This window comes from Plecotus auritus, assembly GCF_963455305.1.
Source record: "Plecotus auritus genome assembly, chromosome: 9".
Lineage (NCBI taxonomy): Eukaryota > Metazoa > Chordata > Mammalia > Chiroptera > Vespertilionidae > Plecotus > Plecotus auritus.
The window spans coordinates 107,945,506-107,964,684 of record NC_137783.1 but is presented as its reverse complement, the minus strand read 5'-3'; the positions used below and the strand labels follow the sequence as shown (position 1 = coordinate 107,964,684).

General features: G+C 45.0%; 1 pseudogene across 1 annotated transcript; it reads right to left on the bottom strand.

Annotated features, from left to right (window-relative positions):
• Window positions 1-12,222: 12,222 nt before the first annotated feature.
• On the bottom strand, window positions 12,223-14,700 carry LOC308233635 (craniofacial development protein 1-like; annotated as a pseudogene). Its single transcript has 2 exons — window positions 14,697-14,700; window positions 12,223-12,818 (listed from the first exon to the last, which is right to left on the bottom strand). The product of its transcript is annotated as a craniofacial development protein 1-like (transcript).
• Between the last annotated feature and the right edge of the window lie 4,479 nt (window positions 14,701-19,179).

Below are 19,179 nucleotides of genomic sequence, written 5' to 3'. Positions count from 1 at the left end.
GAGGAGGGAGGAGAGAGAGAAAAGACAGAGAGAGAGAGAGAAAGAGAGAGAGAGAAACATCAATGTGAGAGAGACTTATCAATTTGTTGCCTCCAAGAAGTGCCCCGACCAGTTCTGGGGATTTAACCTGCAACCCAGGTATGTGCCCTTGATCGGGAATTGAACCCGAGACCCTTCAGTGTGCAGCATCAGCCAGGGCAGCTCCTCACTTCTAAGACATGCATTATTCTCCTCACTTTGTTTCTTCGAAATCCGGATATATCTGGAAATTGGCATGTGCATTTAGTGAGGTGATGTTTCTTGTTTTCCTGAAAAGCTCTTACTAAATTAGCATATTATACACAGAATGGAGCACAGTGCCAGGCTTAAAGTAGATGCCAATGCCAATAAATGTCTGTTAATAAATGAATGCATATATGAAAAGGGGGAAATGATACCTCCCTTTTTATAAGAGCAATGTGCCTCCCACTCACCCCACAATAAATGAGGTTTGTTTGGCCGTCTCCCTTGGGCTTGCTTAGTTTGGCACAGCTCCCCTGGGAACCTCGCAGAGACACAGTCATCTGTGAGCCCTGCCCGAGGGGACACTCCTTTTCCCCCAGGTCTTTCACACACAGCATCCTCCACCTTCTCCCAGGAGCATGAGAAAGTTCCTGCTCGGAGCACACAGTTGACGCCCAGTGGTGGGTGCCACAGCGCCACGGCCTCCTCCCGTCTGTGGTGTGTGCCCATTCCTGTCCAGAGCCAGGCTTTTCCTTCAGGAACATCTGTGCTCATCGGAGGTAAGGGATGAACTGAGTGGCCACAGTCTAACCAGATTTTAGCAGGCCCCTCCCACTCCTATTCCAGAGCAAAGGAATGACAGTATTTAAAGGTATATTGGACTGAACCTTTCTAATGTAACATTCCAGGTGTGAAGTGTTTCATCACTGCAAAACCAAACAAAACTAAACCGATTTTGAATTATTTTCCTCTTGGCCTGAGAAGGGAGTGACTGAGTTCTGTGTCCAAAGGTGTGTGGCATCTAGCTCTGTGGTCTCTAAGTGGGTCCTCTTGGTGGGCTGGCCACCTCTACCCCCATTCTCTGGCTGCTGTTGTTCTCCCCTCCCCTACCCTAATCCCCTTATTAGGTGCAAGTGGACAGGAGGAGAGATAAGGGACAGACAGAGTCTAACAACTGGTACAGAGAAACTTGGCATTGGAGCCTTCTTCAAGAGAGCTGTGTGAAATTGTTGGCATTTGTCTAGTGTGTGTGTGTGTGTGTGTGTGTGTGTGTGTGGCAGCGGGGGTGGGGGGGATTCTGTGGGTCCCTCAAAGCCCTTTTTCATCCATTGGGGTGTCCCTCGACTTGGCTTTGCCTTCTTTGGCTAAAAGCTATATCTGTTCTCTCAGCTCAGCTCCTGTTCGTCCCTCCTGAGGGGTCACCTGCCCTTCTAGGTGGTCCTCTTAATCTAGGTCCTCTCCTTGGGGTACACATCTGGCCCATGGACAACCCCAGGCATCCTTGTCCTGCCAGAATCAGGGCTGTTTCCAAAGCACTCCATCTCATGACTTAGCCACCAGTGGGCGCTCTAGGCAAGCATCTCGCCCATAAACACAGGTGTGTGTCAGAGGCCACGGGGTGTGTGGATGGTTTCCTGGAAGACTCCCTCAATTGGGTTAAGTAAGAAAGAAACTCTCCTTTACCCTTCCCACATGGGGGTTGGGATGGGGCCCAGGCAGGGACAGAGATGGACAATACTGTCTGCTCTCCAATGAAGCCCTCATCACCCCCTTCTTTATCTGGCAAAGTCTCAGCCTCCTGTGCATTCTCACAGTGAGAGTCTTAGACTCAGTAAATTCCCTGTAGGGGTCTGCCCTTGGTCTTTGGTTCCTTCTGGACACTGAGACAAACAGGAAGTGGCCTTAGCCCCTTCATGCTCCATTGATTCCAGCACAGCTTAGAGTCCCAGGAGTCAATAGGATGTGGATTTGGATCCCCGCCCTTTAATTAACAAGCCCCTGGGGCAAGTTGCTGAATTTCACTTGGCCTCAGGTTCTTCACTTGCAACCTTGGTTTAAAAATCCTTTCCAGCCCTAACCGGTTTGGTTCAGTGGATAGATCGTTGGCCTGCAGACTGAAAGGTCCCAGGTTCAATTCTTGTCAAGGGCATATACCTTGGTTGCGGGCACATCCCCAGTAGGAGGTGTGCAGGAGGCAGCTGATCAATGTTTCTCTCTCATTGATGTTTCTAATTCTCTATTCCTCTCCCTACCTCTCTGTAAAAAAATCAATAAAATATATTTTTAAAAAAATCTTTTCCAGAGGGAAGGGGCTGGGGGTCCTAATATATGTTAACAGGAGAAGATTTGACTTTGGCCAGTGAGCATATGGTGCAATATACAGATCTTGTAACATAGAAGCCCACACCTGAAATCTATATATTCATGTTGACCAATGTCACCCCAGTAAATTTAATTAAAAAAATTTTTTTTAATCCTTATTTCATAGGGCTTGGGAGAACTGTAGAGAGAGGATATTGCAGGGCCTTTGGCACAGTGCCTGGCTCATAATAAATGCTCACTACACGGGGATCATTATTTACATGGTCCTGCTCCGATGTGAGCTTCTGCTCTGGGCCTTGGATTTCAAGGCTGTTCTGCAGTGGGATAACCCCTCCATTCTGATGCCAGTATAGTTTGGCTTCCTGAGGCAGGCGGGGTTGGGGGGGACCACAGGTGATATCTTCACGCAGGGCCAGGTGCCTTGTCACTTCTCAGGTAGGCGACCTTGAACATCTCTGAGTTCCGGGCTCCTTTCCTGAAAAGTGGAGATACCATCAAACTGTATGGGAACTAAACCCTCCTCGGCCTCACCTCTCTGTTGTGAGGATGAATTAGGTGGCACATGGCAGGTGTCTGGCACAACAAGGCTTGTGGCCTGAGAGCGCTCAGCAGTGGTTAATTCCTTCCCCTCCTCCTCTGAGAGGGAGCCTCTGCGTGGGGTGATGTCTATCACCTACACGTCTCAATCCACGAAACGGTGGTGGTGGTTGAAGAAAAGAGTGGGCAAGAGTGTCCCTCGTAAAGGGGTGCATGCACAGTGGAGGGTGAGTCGCCTCTGGCCACTAGCAGGAAGAAAGGAGAGGCCCGGAGTGCTGTGACAACTTCCTGAAGAAAAGCCATGTTAAGTGTACCTCCCCTAGGAAGACACAAACCTCTCCGTGCTGCTGAAATGTGTTTCTTTTATAGGAATAGCTCGCACACAAGTGGTGAAGAGGCGCACTGTCCATATGAAAAAGAAGTCGTGTTGATTCATATGCAATATATTCCAGTATGCTTGTGTTTTGAATTAGGAACACACTTTCTCACAACTAAAGAGGAAGCTGTAGCCATTTACGAAGACCTCACAGGAATGCTGAAAATCCTGTAGAAGCAGTTTTCTTTGGTGCAAGTTGTCACTGATTTAGTGGCTTCAAGAACCACTAGCCTTTCCGCTACGTTAGGCTCTCTGGGGAAGCAGGGCCTGCAGATGAAGAAGTTGTGGAGATACTTCCTCTAGTATTTATGAAAAAAAAAAAAATTAGTTTTTGAAGAAGTCTAAACCTTAGATCAGATTTTTCACTTCGATAAATCCAGCCTCTGGTAGACGCGATTGCTATAAAGGTCATGCTTCTGGAAGGAAGTACAAAACCTCAGGTTTAAGGTTGCTAGGGGAAGTGACCATGAGGCTGGGCATTAAAGCTGATGGCCATTAGCCCTGGTGCTGTTTTTGTTCGAGTTCTGCTTTCAAAGACCCATTGGTTTTAAGTGATCCGCCCAAAACTTATTTTTAGTTAAACCCTATAATTTTTACACTGAGAGATTTTGCAAAAGGGTTTTTTCAACTTTGTTTTATTTTGAGGTTCATACATATAGCATTATGGCAAAAATGCCTACATCAGGATCCCTTGGCAAATCAAGATTACCCAAACATCCACGAAGCAAAAATTAAAGTGTTTGGGAGTAGTTCATTTCACCTCAACCACATGTTTTCCAGATTTGGTGAAAACCATGTTATCAGAACAAGAGATAGGGTTTTGAGGCCATGGTAAGGAGCTTAGATAGCTAGATAAAGTCATTGGCGGAAGGTAAGCTCAGTAATGACATTCAATCTTAGAGATGATAGGAGCCTTAGAGACACTCTGACCCAAGCACCTCCTATCGGTCCAGCTGAAATGGCCTGTCCAGAGACCAAACAAGGTCAGTTAGTGGTGAAGCCAACAGTTAATGGAACACTAGTGTCCCTACTCCCCAGAATGTTAAAACGGAGTTCTTAGCCAAACAGTGACACCAGGCTGTAATGCAACCACCCAGGCCACCACTGGTTCTCTCTCCTGATCAGCGGCACCAGTCTTCCCTGTCTTCTGACTCCCACCTTTCCCCTCCTAAGGTTTTTTGTGTACACAGCAGGCAGAGTGAACATGGTAAAACTTAGTTCAGATCATGTTGCACCTCTGCTCAAACCCTCTGATGGCTTCCCTGTACTTCACTGAACCTGTTGATTGTTTTGTTGCCCCCGCCCCAGACTTGAGGGCAGGCCTTTGTCTTGGATATTCTTGGATCTTCCCTCTGCGGCACATAGGATTTGGCACGCAAAAGGAGCTCCAATAACTCTTGAATGAATAAACATCTGCAAATAAGCAGATTAGGTGATTTTATTTACATCTACGTATGAGAGTCTATCTGGTTACTATTTATGAATAACACATTGGTTAAGAGCATGGACTTTGAGCCAGACTGCCCAGGTTCAAATCCTATCTCTTCCACTTACCAGTGGTTTGACTTTGGATAAACTATTAGCCCCTTTGTGTCTCAGTTTTCTTGTCTATATAATGGGGGTAATAATAGTATCTAACTCACGGGTTTTGCAAGTATTAAATTAGTTCATATACATAAAGTGCCTGGACCAATTCCTGGTACCTCTCCACTATTGGTTATTGATATCATTACTGATATCTACATGTGCAATGAGGAAAATGAATGCTAGAATGGTCTGGATGGCTTCAATGGAGACTCTTGGTTTAGGAGACAAAGCACTGTCTTTGGAGGATTCCCTTAATTTGCTGGTACTACAACCTTGGGCAAGTTCACTTCACCCTTCGGAGTCTCTTTGCATATCTGAAAAATGAAGATAACCTACCCCATTTGACTATACTTTTGAGCTTAAGTGAGATCATGTATATCAAGTTTCTGGCACAGTACCTGGCACTTAATCCAAAGGCAACAAATGTTTCCTTCCTCTCTTCTCCCAGCTAGCCTGTGAGCTTGCCAAGCATGAGATCCTGTTAACTGTACCTGAATCTGCCCACACCCTCTGGGTCCAGCATGGAATCTGGCCCTGTGAATGGACAATAAACAGTGAACAGACAATGAACACATGTGGACCTTAAATAGGCTGCCATCACAAAATTTCACACACGTGCCCTCCGTTTTGGGGTTTTTTTCCAGCTAAAAATATTGTCCAGCATCATCTTCTCTCATGGTAGCTATGCCAATGACCACCTACTGATCTCTCAGGGAAAGGCTTGTCCCTCCAGCTGAACATGGTACCAGATTTGTCTTTCTAAAGCACAGCTCAGACCATGCCCTTCACCTTGCCCAGAAGCCTCTGTGACCCACCCCACCCCTGCTCCTTAGGCTGGTGTTTGAGACTCACCACAATCCACCCCTGGCTGCCCTTGCATGTCGTCACTTTCCCCCTCTAACACACATACCATACACACACACACACACACACACACACACACACACACACACACGCACAGGAACACCAGACTGAACCACAGTTCCTTGGACCTTAACATTGCTGTACTCTTGTGCACACTGTTCCCAGTGTCTGGAGTAGCCTCCCAAAGCATCACACACCCAAACCCCAAGGTCGCACTCTAATGCCACCTCTCCACCCGGCCTCAGCCAATTCCGCAAGGTGAGAGTGTCCCTCCTGCGCCTAAGTTCCCACAGTGCTTCAGGGCACTGCTCCTTGCACACTTGCCGCTGGGGAACTGTATTGTATCTGTGTACATAAGCCGAGTGGGCACTCTATCGACGTGATGAACACATGGGTGTTGGCAGCCCACTGTCCGGGTAGGGCTGTGTCGCATTCATCTCTGTACCTCTCTTCTCACGTCGGTACATTTCTTTCTTGAACACAGCGGGAGCATAACACATATTTACAGATGAGTCATCTAGCCTTGTCCACTCTAGTGTGCAAAGGGGTCTTGAATCAGTCTCTTGTTCCTCAGCTCCTCTACGTCAGACCTCATCCTCTCACTGTTACAGCAGCCGCCTAGCAGTCTCTCTTTTTTCCTTCTGAGCCCCACACAGACTACCAGTGACCTTTCTACAGCAAAAGGTCACTACTGAAAACCTTTCCTCTACCGAAAATCTTCCAATAGCTCCCCATCACCACGGGATAACGCCTCAGCTGCGTTCCTCTTCAGCTTCATCTTCAGCTCCCCCACGTCCCCCCTGCCCCACACATACTCCCTTGCACTCCTTCAGAGCTACTTGTGTTACCATGACAACTCTGTGTTGTTTCAGGCCTCTGCGTTTTGGCATATACTGTTCCCTCTTCTTTAAATGACACTTCACCTCCACTCTCCATCCCCCATCACCTGATGAACAGCTGCCCATAACTAATACCCAGTTCTGACGAAAGCTTCCTCTGTGGAGGGGATGGTTGAGCGCATGCATGCCCACCCTCTGACTAACCATCCACCCCACAAACACAGGGCACTCACTGCGCACTAGCCATGCCCTCTAGGCAGCTGCAGTACTGGCCAGATTCTTGTGATTGCAGTCCTCACCCTGTTCTGACATGTGAACTACGCTCCCACCTGCCTCACTTCCCTGGAGCCCTTAGGTCTGGGCTGCTCCTGGCTCTCGTCACTGAATGCCTCTGCTCACTGAGCACTCACAGTACCAGCATATGCGGGTGACCATTAGATGAGCTACACTGGGTGCTGGAGAGCGGAGGGTTGGAAGTCAAGTGGGGAACAGGGCAGGATAACTGTGACGTCTCTTGCATCTTATTTTAGAGTCCAGATCCTGCTTATCAAAAGCAAAATGATGCTTCAGCTTTGACTGCCCTGGGGCTCTTGCTCAGGCTTCTAGTGAGTGATGGTCAGTAGCAATGGCCTCAGGAAATTCCCTTTAGCCCCCAAAACGCTGGGTCAGTGAACAGGTTATACAGGCTGCGGATAGCCCAGCACAGTGCGAAATGTGTCTTTGTTACCTTCAGGATGGCAGCAAATAAGTAAATTCTGGTCTTAGCGACAACTCTTCAGACCCTCAACTGTGTCTTTCTTCTCTTTAACAGGGATGCTTGGCACTGAGGACAGAGAGAGAAATTGGACTGCTCCTGCCCTGGAAAGGCGTCTTGTCTGGGGAAGCAGGCCATGTGCTCCAATGCACTTCCCTCAACGAATAAGTCACCACGTGGCTAAGTTCCAAAGAGCACGTCCCTGAAGGATGAAGGAGCACGACGCATTCCAGGAATGAAAATAAGACAGGTGGGGAGCACCTGGACATCAGGGAAAAGACCCCAAGGTGAACCTGAAGAGGTCTTGCAAGGTGGAGGTAGAGGGTGGGGCACAGCCTTAGAACTACAGTGACAGCAAACATCTGTGTGGCACTCACACTGTGCCAGGCACTGTCCTAGATGTTTTACTAGTATATGGTTTCACTCCAATAACCTATGAGGTTAATAACTGTGATTATTATCCTATGAGCCATGGGAGGTCATTAAATGGTGTCAAGCAGGGAAAAGAGATCAGACTTACGTATGAGAATTTCTCCTCTGGCTCCTGTGTGGAACACCGATGGGGGTCAGAGGGGATACCGAGAGAGCCATTAACAGGCCTCCAGAGTAGTGGTCTGGGGCTAGATGTCAGGAGCTTGGACTTGATGGGTGGCTATGGGGGTGGAGAGAAGTGGGCATATCGGAGGGTTATTCAGGGGGAGAGTTGGCAGAACTGCTCAGCAGTTCAAGACTCAGCCCAGGGCACCAATAAACATCCCCTCCTCCAGGCTTGCCCACGCCTTCCTTCCTTCTGATGGCCCTGATCCTACCCAACACCAGACTGTTGTGAGATGGTCTCTCAGAAGGGAAACTCACCCTCTGACTCATTCTCTAAGCAAAGAGCTCCTCTTGGGACTTCTGCTATCCCAATCAAGCCTTCCCTTCCCCCACTATCCTGTTCTTCACAGCATCCCACCAGTTCCCCTCTCCCAACATCATTTATCTCTATCCACTTCCACTCTATCCCTAAAACCCACCATTGTCCATGCTTCAAGTTGAGGCTAACCATCCGCTGAGTTAAAACCAAGAGCCAAGGACCTTCATCTCCCACCCACGCTTCTTCCCACTTTCCCTGTCTCTCAGTCTCTTGCACTCAGGCAGGCACCTTCCCTCCCCACCCTGAGCACCCACAGCTCTGCCCTCCTCGGATGACCCTGGTTACTCTGCCTAGGCTGCAGCACATCACTCTCCCAGATGGGAGCTCTTTGAGTAAAGGTCGGGGTCAATCGTGTCTATGTCCACAGCAGTTTCAGAACTTCTCTAATGGTATTGAGCACCTTCTATCTCATGTTATAAAGGACCTGTTTTATTCTCCTTTATCTCCCCGGGGCCCAACTCAGGGCCCAACTTGCGCTAAGTGAGGAACAAATAATTAATGAAAAGATTGATTTCCCTCCAAATCACTTCCCATGCTGTGCTTGGATTAATTTCAGTTAATGTTTACAGATCTGCTTTAAAGTACCAAATACTGTACAAAGCCCTCCTGCTCTGGGCAAGCTAAGCTGCTCCCCCCATGTCATCTCTCCAGGCCCAAGCAAAGGGCCTACTCTGCATCTGGGCAGGCTTCTTCAGAGACATCTTAAAATTCTAGCCCGTAACAAGCACTAGCATTCACATAGCTCTTCCAAGTTTAAGCAGACTGTGGGGCCCATGTGATCTGTCCATCCACAGTGCTTTGGGTGTCACGATCCCCATTTTCCAAGGTCCAGAGATATCAAGTGATTGGCCCTGGTTCACACAGGAAGTCTCCAAAATTGAATCCAACTTTTCTAACTCAAGAGCTCTTGCCTTTCTACTACATCAAGCCGTCTCCCCCAGGCAGCCTCCATCAAGGCAATGGAAATTGACAAGGCAGCATGGCATAATGGGAAAGAATGTCGGTTTCGGGTAAGTCAGCCTTTGAGTCATTTGAATCTGAGCTCCATCACTTAGTAACTGTGTGACCTCAAGTTGATCATTTGATTAACACTGAGGGTTTCATCTGCAAATGGGGCAGTAACACTTAACGCACAAAAGTATGAGGCTTCAATTGAGGGGGAAAACGTGTGTATAAACTGCCTTGCATGCAATCAGGGCTCAATAAATGTTAGTCCCTTATCTGGCCCCACTATGCCTGTCTGGTTCAGTGTTTCTCAAGATCTGACCCCTGGACCATCTACCTCACAATGATCCAGGCTGCTTGTTCGGCATGCAGGGTCCTGGATCCCCAGCAAGTCTGATCCTGTAGGTTTCTGGCGGAACATCAGAAGTAGTATTTCTGACATTCTCATAAGTTTGAGAGCTACTGATTTTGTTGGTGAGGAAGCCAAATAAACAGATGGCTACAATGCAGAATGATGAGTTACAATGGCAGGTCCGAGAAGAGTTTCTAGAGAAAGCCTGGACTGACGTGAGACCTGAAAGATAAGAAAAAGTCAGCTAAGGAAGCAGGAAGGGAAGAGAAGATTCCAGTTGAAGGGAAAATATTCACAAAAGCCCAGCAGTGAGAGAAGTGGCTCTTTCAGGGAAGAATACAGTGACGAGAGTGTGGAATTCAGAAAGAGACCTAAGAGGTGGGCAGGGGCCAGGTCACAAAGAGCCTTGTCGGTCATGTCAGGGAGTTTGAACTTGTCGGTCGTGTCAGGGAGTTTGAACTTGTTGGTCATGTCAGGGAGTTTGAACTTGTCGGTTGTGTCAGGGCATTTGAACTTTATCCTACAGATAGTGGAAAAATCACTGAAATTTGTTTATACTTAGAGGAGAGCATTAGATAGTTTGAATTTTAGAAAGAGCCCTGTGCCCTAGCTGGTTTGGCTCAGTGGATTTAGCGTTGGCCCACAGACTGAAGGGTTCCGGGTTTGATTCCAGTCAAGGGCATGTACCTCAGTTGCAGGCTCCATCCCTGGTCAGGATTGGTGTGGGAGACAATCAATCAATGTGTCTCTCTCATATTGATGTTTCTTTCTCTCTCTGTTTCTCCCACACACACACACCCTTTCCATTCTCTCTAAAAATCAATGGAAAAACATCCTCAAGTGAGGATTAACAACAACAAAAATGCAAAAACAAACAAACAGATAAAAAGAAAAAGCCCTCTGGCAGCCATGTGTAAAGAATAGGTTGTGGGATTGGGACAGGGCAAAATTTCCTTAGAGGTATGAGGTTGTACAAAGGCAATGATGACCTAGACTGAGACAATGGCAGTAAGAGAAGGAAGGAAATGCACAGAGAAGAATCTGCAGACTGATACTAATTGGATAGGGCTGGATGGGGACTGGAAAGAGTCAGGCTTCTTTCTTTAGCAAATTGGGTCAATGGTTGTGAATTTCACTGTAGTTAAAATTGAAAAAAAAAATAACTGAAAGAGAAACCAGTGTGGAGGGAAAATGATGAGATCATTTTAGGATATACTGAAGTTGAGATTTTTTATGATATATTACTGTCCAGAAGATAGTTGGAAATGCAAGTCCGTGGAATAGTCTGCTAGTTGCTCATTCAATATCCTCTCTTCCTTCCTTCCTAACAGAAGCCAACTTTGGGACAGTGATGTGCCCAGTTAAAATATCCACCCTCCTAAGCTCTCTTGCCAGTCTTCCCTCACTCTCTATGGTTGGTCATGTGACCTGGTTCTGACCAATAAGCAATAAGTGGACATCACTGGGTGGAGTTTCCAGAGAAGTTGTTATTTTCCTGATAACAATTGACAGGCCCAGCTGGCGTTTGACTTTTACCCTTATCCTTTTATCTTTTTCCTGCATAAACAGTGTTGTGATGCTTAGATAAGATGTAGACATTTTGTGACCATGAGGATATAGGCCCTATGCTACAGGGTGCAGAGCAGAAAGACAGAAGGATTCTGGCGTGGTGGAGCTGTTGTGTGGCTCAGGGCTGGCTACCATCTGAGAAAAATAAATCCTAATTTAGTTAAGCCACTGGGATTGGTTTTCTGTCACCTGCAGCAGAACATGATCCTAACTGATTCAAGGGCTAAAGCTCTGGAGACAGATCTGGGTTAGAGATAGAGATCTGGGTCAGCATTCAGCCGTGGGCAAACTACGGCCCGCGGGCCGGATCCGGCTGTCCTATCCGGTTCTCTTGCTCTCCCCTCCGCTCCTTTACTTTGAATTTATATTAGTTCACACAAACACTCCATCCATGCTTTTGTTCCGGCCCTCCGGTCCAGTTTAAGAACCCATTGTGGCCCTCGAGTCAAAAAGTTTGCCCACCCCTGAATGGTACTTGAAAGCATTTGAGTGGATACAAGCAGACCAGGCACCCTAATATGTGCACATGTAAACAGTTCTTGTGAGCTAAAGGACAGGGAGGGCTTGGTTTGTAGGCAATGCTGAAAAGAGGAATTCCTGTTCACAGGGCAAGTGTCTTTAGGTTACTTTTTTATTGTTGATGTTTCCATAGCAACATCCAGTACAAAACAACCAATTTAGGGCTATTCAATTAATACTCAACCTCATGGAATTTATTTTGTTACAACTTTCCAGGTGCTTAACCAAGAGCTGATGACTCTGGTCATATGTTTGGTGACTTAACCTCCCAGGGGGTAGCATGTTTGGGGCTCAGGAGCTGACTTGGTAAACCTCAGCTCTCTTGTTTCCCATGAGGCAAGTGCCCCTGGAGTCCCTCCCAGGAAGGCCAGTGCAAGGACCTCACAGGACCTGAGTTGCAATTGGACCTGTCTGTCCTATTTTTTTTATATTATATTCTTTTTAAAATTTTCCTTTAAGTTATTTTTTATGCACTATAATAATTTTTATTCTATTAGAGGATGATTGCAAACCACAGCTTAAAAAGTTCGGGGCCAGGCCTGGAGAGCTCTGTTCACAGTACTCTGGTCCTTCCACAGCTGCGTTTGTTGGTGTTTCTAACATTTCCACTGTGGTAGTGGCACTCAATCCTTTCCCTTCTTAGGTTTCTCTGTAGCTACTACATAACTTCTGCCACCCTGACAGGGCAAAGAGTGATGGCAAAGTTGAAGGGACATTAGCCTGTGGTTTTTCTTTCTCATTTTGCTTGAAGAAGGATTTGGCCTCTTTAGATGTAGCATCCACTGCCTTAGTCACCCTAACTTCTTCACCAGCAACATCAAACACCTTGGTGATTTTAACTTTTTCTGTTTCTTTAGGTTTCTCTAGCTCTTCTGCTTAGACCAACAATTTATTTGAACTCGTCTCTTTAGTCTCCTCTCTTTTTCTAATGTGTGGACTTGGGGTCACTTTTGATTTTGGTCCCACATCATTGAGGAAGTTCATCCACAATTCATCCTCCTTCCTCTTCCTTGCATCCTCTGACCCAGTGCCTTCTTCCTCCTCTGTAGCCCTGTCTTCCTCCTCACTGCTGCTTCCTCCAGATTCCCCGCTGACATCCTCCTCTTCCTCTTCTAAGGAGAGGCCACCTTGTTTTCTCTTCCCGAAGGCATGTAGTCCTCCCTTGGAGGTGGAGAAGTCTTTGGAGTCAAATTCCTCCATGTCGTTGCCACATGGGGTGGGCCAAGCCACAGGACCTGAGCAGCAGACCCCCAGGAAAGCTTTAGGGAGAGACCATAACACTCTAAATTACTTTTTATTTTATTTTTTAATTATTTTTTATTTTATTTTTTAATTATAAGTGACATACAATATTATATTTGTTGCAGGTATACAACATAATGATTAGATATTTATATAACTTACGAAGTGATCACCCAGGTAAGTTTAGTACCCATCTGACATTATGTATAGTTATTACAATACTAGAGGCCCGGTGCACGAAATTCGTGCACGGGGGAGTGTGTCCCTCAGCCCAGCCTGCACCCTCTCCAATCTGGGACCCCTCAAGGGATGTCCGACTGCCCATTTAGGCCCGGGCCATCCCTATCACAATCCAGGACTGCTGGCTCCCAACTGCTCGCCTGCCTGCCTTCCTGATTGCCCCTAACCACTTCTGCCTGCCAGCCTGATCACCCCCTAACCACTCCCCTGCCAGCCTGATTGATGTCTAAGTGCTCCCCTGCCAGCCTGTTTGCCCCTAACTACCCTCCCCTGCCGGCCTGGTCACCACTAACTGCCCTCCCCTGTAGGCCCGGTCACTCCTAACTGCCCTCCCCTGCAGGCCTGGTCCCCCCCAACTGCCCTCCCCTGCTGGCCATCTTGTGGCGGCCATCTTTTGTCCACATGGGGGCAGGATCTTTGACCACATGGGGGCAGCCATCTTGTGTGTTGGAGTGATGGTCAATCTGCATATTACTCTTTTATTACATAGGATAGAGGTGTGGTGCACGGGTGGAAGCTAGCTGGTTTGCTCTGAAGGGTGTCCCGGATCAGGGTGGGAGTTCCTTTGGGGTGTAAGGTGGCCTGAGCAAGGGGCCTGTGGTGGTTTGCAGGCCAGCCACGCCCCCAGGTGACCCAAGTGGAGGCCCTGAAATCTGGGATTTATTTATCTTCTATAATTGAAACTTTGTAGCCTTTAGTGGAGGCCTGGGCCTGCCAGGGTGTGCAGAAAGCTTAGCTTCCTCCATTGCCGGGAAAACCCAAGCCTCCTGCTCACTCTGAGGCTGCATCCATCTTGGATGGGTTAATTTGCATACTCGCTCCTGATTGGCTGGTGGGCGTGGCTTGTGGGTGTAGTGGAGTGGTGGTTAATTTGCATAGTACTCTTTTATTAGATAGGATTATTGACTATATTCCCTGTGCTATAATTTATATCCCTGTAACTGTCCTATCTTTTGCCAAGAGTATATGCCTGGCAATTTTCCCAATTCCTCTCTCCTCTCCATCCTACTCACTACAAAAAAAAAAAAAAAAAAAGAAAGAAAAAAAAAAAAGCCAAAACCCAAAATCTATTTTCCTTAATACATGGAAACATGTCATTCCTTTCATAAACACTTTTATTTTCTCTAGGATAAAGCCCAAACACCTGTTACAACATATTAAGCCCTGATCTTTCCACCCTAGGTCCCTGATAATTGTCCTTGCCTCTTACCCTTCTCTCCACACAGTCAGCCACTCCAAATGCCTCATTCTGCCCACATTTCTCTTCCCTTTCAAGCTCTTCCAAGCTGTTTCCTTGCTCAATAATGCTCTCTCTGTCTCCTGCTCTGACTGCCTACTCCTGTCCACCCACTACAGCCAGATTAATTTTCTGGTCTTCCAGCAGCTGGAAATGGCTGGAAACCCAGGAGTGGTCCACCTCCTCCTTACCCTTAATTCCTTCCCCAATCTCTTTCCAAATCCTATTGATTCTACCCTCTAAACATCTGTAACTTTGTCTCCTTTCCATTACTACTTTTACTAACAATATCACTGCAAGTTTCTTCCATTACTACTTTTACTAACAATATCACAGCCTCGTGTCTTCAGTCCTTCTTAATTCAATCAAGCTGTCTTCCCCTCTGCAAATGTACCCATGGTGATCTCCTCCTTAACATCTCTGAGGTCCTTAACGGTATTGTCCTTACAGATCTCTTAAGTCTATTTCCTACTAGAGGCCTGGTGCACGAAATTCATGCACTGGTAGGGTCCCTAGGCCTGGTTAGCAATCAGGGCCAATCGGGGCCTTCTGGCTGCCGGCCTGGGCCTGCCTTCATTCCGTGATGCCCTGGTGGTCAGCACACATCACAGTGAGTGATCGAACTCCCGGTCTCCGGGTCAAACTTCTGAGGGGACACTTTGCATATTAGCCTTTTATATATATAGATACTTCAGATGTAGAGAGAAATCAAACCCAGTGTTGACCCATAGTCCTCTCTTTCCTGCACAGCCCCTTCTTCTGAGCTCATTCAGGGACAGCTTAGGACAGTATTTAAGAATGTGGCCTCTGGTACCAGATTTCCTGGATTCCAGCCTCTGCTCAACTGCTTATTAGCAGGGTGCCCTCAGGCAAAATATTTAATCTCACCTGTCAGTTTCAACTTTGGTAGCCCCCATGCACAGGGCTGTTAGATTATAAAAGGTAATACTGAAGAGTACTCAGAACAGTGTCAGGAATAGCGTAAATATTGTGTGTTAGCTGTTATAAGTGACTGTTACATTTCATTTTGATCCTTGAAATGTGTCTGTTTTGTCCTCTTCTTTTGTCTAGATTAGTGCAGAAGACAAGGCAGCAGATGCTTGTGGCTAGGGTATGGGGAGCAGGGGAGGGCTTGAGGGAAATGCTGGGAGACTAGGGACCAAAGAAGCTATCTATCCCAGGAAGTGTGAAATTGACCTTTTGTTTTCTGTAATCCAAGTTTCATTTTAGTTTAGAAAACATAACTGATGGGAAAATCAGGCTCAAATATTCCCCACCATCTACCCTAAGCATGGTGGACACCATGATTTCCTGTGCTTTATCAAGGAGTCTTTTTCCTCCATTCTAAGTGACAATAATACCATGATACCATAAGAAGTATTGATCTTATTTCATTTCCCAGGTACTGTATTTTGCAATTAATTTTTTCATTTAATCCTACAGAAGTGGGTACTACTGCTTCCCCATTTTAGAGATGGGAAAATTGAGGCTGAGGGAGGTTAACACCCAAATCATAGCTTATTAAGAGGTTTTCTTTCTTGCCCAATAACTATCAGAGCTGATCCTATTAACTGCTAAGTCAGATTGCTTCATAAAAGTGGATTTGTTACTTAATCAGAGAAATGTCTATAGATTTGCTTATATGCAAGGCCCAGTGCTGGGCACTGGGAACATAGAGATAAACATGGGTGATTCTTTTTCTCCAGGAAGTCATAGTTGCGTTGTGGGTACACTCTGGTCAGTAGACAGTGAGGCAGAATGTGGGAAATGCACAAGGTGCTAGGGAGCAAAGAGACGGAAGCACTAACTGCTTAAAGAGTGTGCTTGGGTCCGGCTACAGAGGTGGCAACTGAATCTCAAAGTCTGGGGTTGGGAGTGATAATTACTCTATAATGTTTCTGTAAGCATCAGCAGGTGCATAAAACATTTATTCTTTAAATGCTTTTCATGTATAGTAAGTAAAAACAGGAAAATACAAAGTAATCAGTATTTTTAACTCTGTTTAACTGTATTTTAATAAAACACACACAGAGAAAAATGTTTGGCCAGTTATACATCAAAATATTATTAGTGGCTACCTCTGAGAGATAATATTTCAGGCGATTCTTTCTGTATGTTTTATTGTGGATTATATTTTTATTGTATAAATACATTTTATATTGTGAAGCATAATTTTATTGTGCAAATGTAAATTGGTAAAAACACTTTAGAAAACTATTTGGCATTATCTCATACATTTGAAAAATATGCATATTCTTCCATTCATAGGTAATATGCTAAAGAAACCATTGCAAATGCTTAACAGATTGGTAAAAAATGAATATTCAGGATAGTATTGGTTATAATAGCAACAATTCAAAACTATATCCATTTCAGGGAAATGGATTAATACATTGTGGTATTGCCCTAACCGGTTTGGCTCAGTGGATAGAGCGTTGGCCTGTGGACTGAAGGATCCCAGGTTCGAGTCCGGTCAAGGGCATATACCTTGGTTGCGGGCACATCCCCAGTATGGGGTATAGAGGAGGCAGCTGATCAATGTTTCTCTCTCATCGATGTTTCTAACTCTCTATCCTTCTCCCTTCCTTCCTGTAAAAAAAAAAAAAAATCAATAAAATATATTAAAAAATACATTGTGGTATTGTCATACAATAGGAGACATTATAAAAGAGTAAAAATGAAGAAACTATAGCTTTATGCAGCAACATGAATTGAATCTTAAAAGTATAATGTTGAGCTAAAAAAAAAAAGCTAGACTCAGAAGAATAGTTACTATATGAGTCCACTTATATAAAATGCAAAAAGCATGCAAAATCTATGTTCAGGAATACATTCATGTGATATTTTATAGGAAGGTAAAGAAATGATAAAGACAAAATTCAGGAAGGTAGCTACTTATGGAGGGAGGGAAGGGATGAGATTGGAGGACACACAGGTGCTTAAGGAATTGGTCAAGTTCTATTAATCTGGGTGGTGGCTATATCAGGATTCATTTCATTATTATTCTTGATACTTTAGATATATAACATTTTATATATTATATATTTCATAATAAAACTTTTATCATTTATATTTTTTAATTTTCCATATGAATATGTATTGCTTCTTATATTAAACTGAGAAAGTAACAAATGTAATAACATTTTAAAAATCGTTTTCCTCTTGTACCTTTTCTCACCCTGCCTTTTTATATCATTCATTCGTATTCATTGAGGGCTTTATCTGTACCAGCCATGCTGTATGTTAGGGGTACAGTAGTGTCACATGGTTCCTGTACTCATGGAGCTTGCCCTCATGGTTGCTCCCTCTATTCCTATAAAATTTTCAGTTAGGCTTCATTGTCAGTATCTTATAAATTTACTAGTAGCCCTGCGCATGAATCCATGGGCCAGTAGCTCTCTGTGGGGCCTGGCCGCTCCGCGGCCCAGAGGCCCATCCACAGCCAGACGGGGACGAAGCAAGCATTCTGCCAGGCTGCTCACACTGCCCGCTCTCAGTAGCCACCCCCCGGGACTGGGGGACTGAAAGGATTGGGCACCACCATCTTGTGGCTATGGGCGTTGCCATTTTGTGATGGAGTGACAGTTAATTTGCATATTACCCTTTTATTAGATAGGATTAGCAATTTTTCTTGATGTAGCTGTTGAGCAGCTGTGCTCTGAAGCTAGATTGCCTAAATTCAAATCGTGGCTCTCCTATTAACTACTTATATACATTTAGGTGAGTAACTTTCTCTCTTTGGATTTTAATGCCCCTTGCCATGAAATGGGAGAAAGAATAGTATCTACCTTTTAGGAATGTTGTAAAATTTAACTGAGTTAAGATATATAAAGAACCCAGAACAGGGCCTGGCCATGGTAAATGTTCAGTAAATGTTACCTATTACTATTATTATTATTGCTCTATAAGAATTCCCTGAGCACAAATTCTGTGTCAAGTCCAAGTGAGGGACATGTGATACAGAGATAGAATGAGACAGGGTCTGGAAGACCAACTCCTAAACAGACTGTTATGAAATGTGAGAGGAGCTATGGTGGAGGGAAATCAGGGGCTACAGGAGCATGGAGGGGCCCAAACACAGCCTAGGAGTCTGGGGGCTCTTCCCAGAGAGGCTTGGTGTGGTGTCACCCAGGTTGTGGCCTGTTGCACTTGGGGGACACTCTAATATCCCCCACAGATAGGGCTTAGGAAGTGTTGATAGGCTGCCAAGAATGTGCTGATTGTAAGAGAGGCCAGAAGGTAACTGGTAGATGATAAGATCACTTAATCGGTGGTGAGCCTGCATATTTGGTTTTTATGGTTTCAAATTTTTCTTTGCAGATATGAAATACTACAACACATTACATGTGGGAGAAGTGGATTAAAGCTTGGATTTCTTTTGTTGTGGGAACTAGTAAAAAGGGCTTTCAATAGGAATCTGGTTGAAAGCTTTCAATATTTGGGTTCTCATTTGTTAGTTGAAAAATAAATATAGGCATTGGAAATAACCTATATACCCAGTAGTAAAGGAATAGTAACATGAATATGTAATAATTAAATTTTGGCATATCTATAAAATTGAATATATTACTATTTAGATATTTACAAGGATTTTTTTAATGGTATGTGAAATGCTTATGAAAGAACATGAAGTATAAAGGCAATATGAGCATTATCATGTAAAAAATATAGAGATAAAATGCTGGAAGAAAATAGACTTAAATGTTGACAATGGTTATTGCTGGTTCATGGGATTATGAGTGATTTCCTTTTTTTGTTTTTGTTTTTTTACCCTTTTTTGGGGTGTTGTCTAAATTTTCCAACATAAACATGTATTATTGCTTTTTTAAAATAACAGCTTTATTAAGATATAATTCACATATCAGTGAGAACATTTT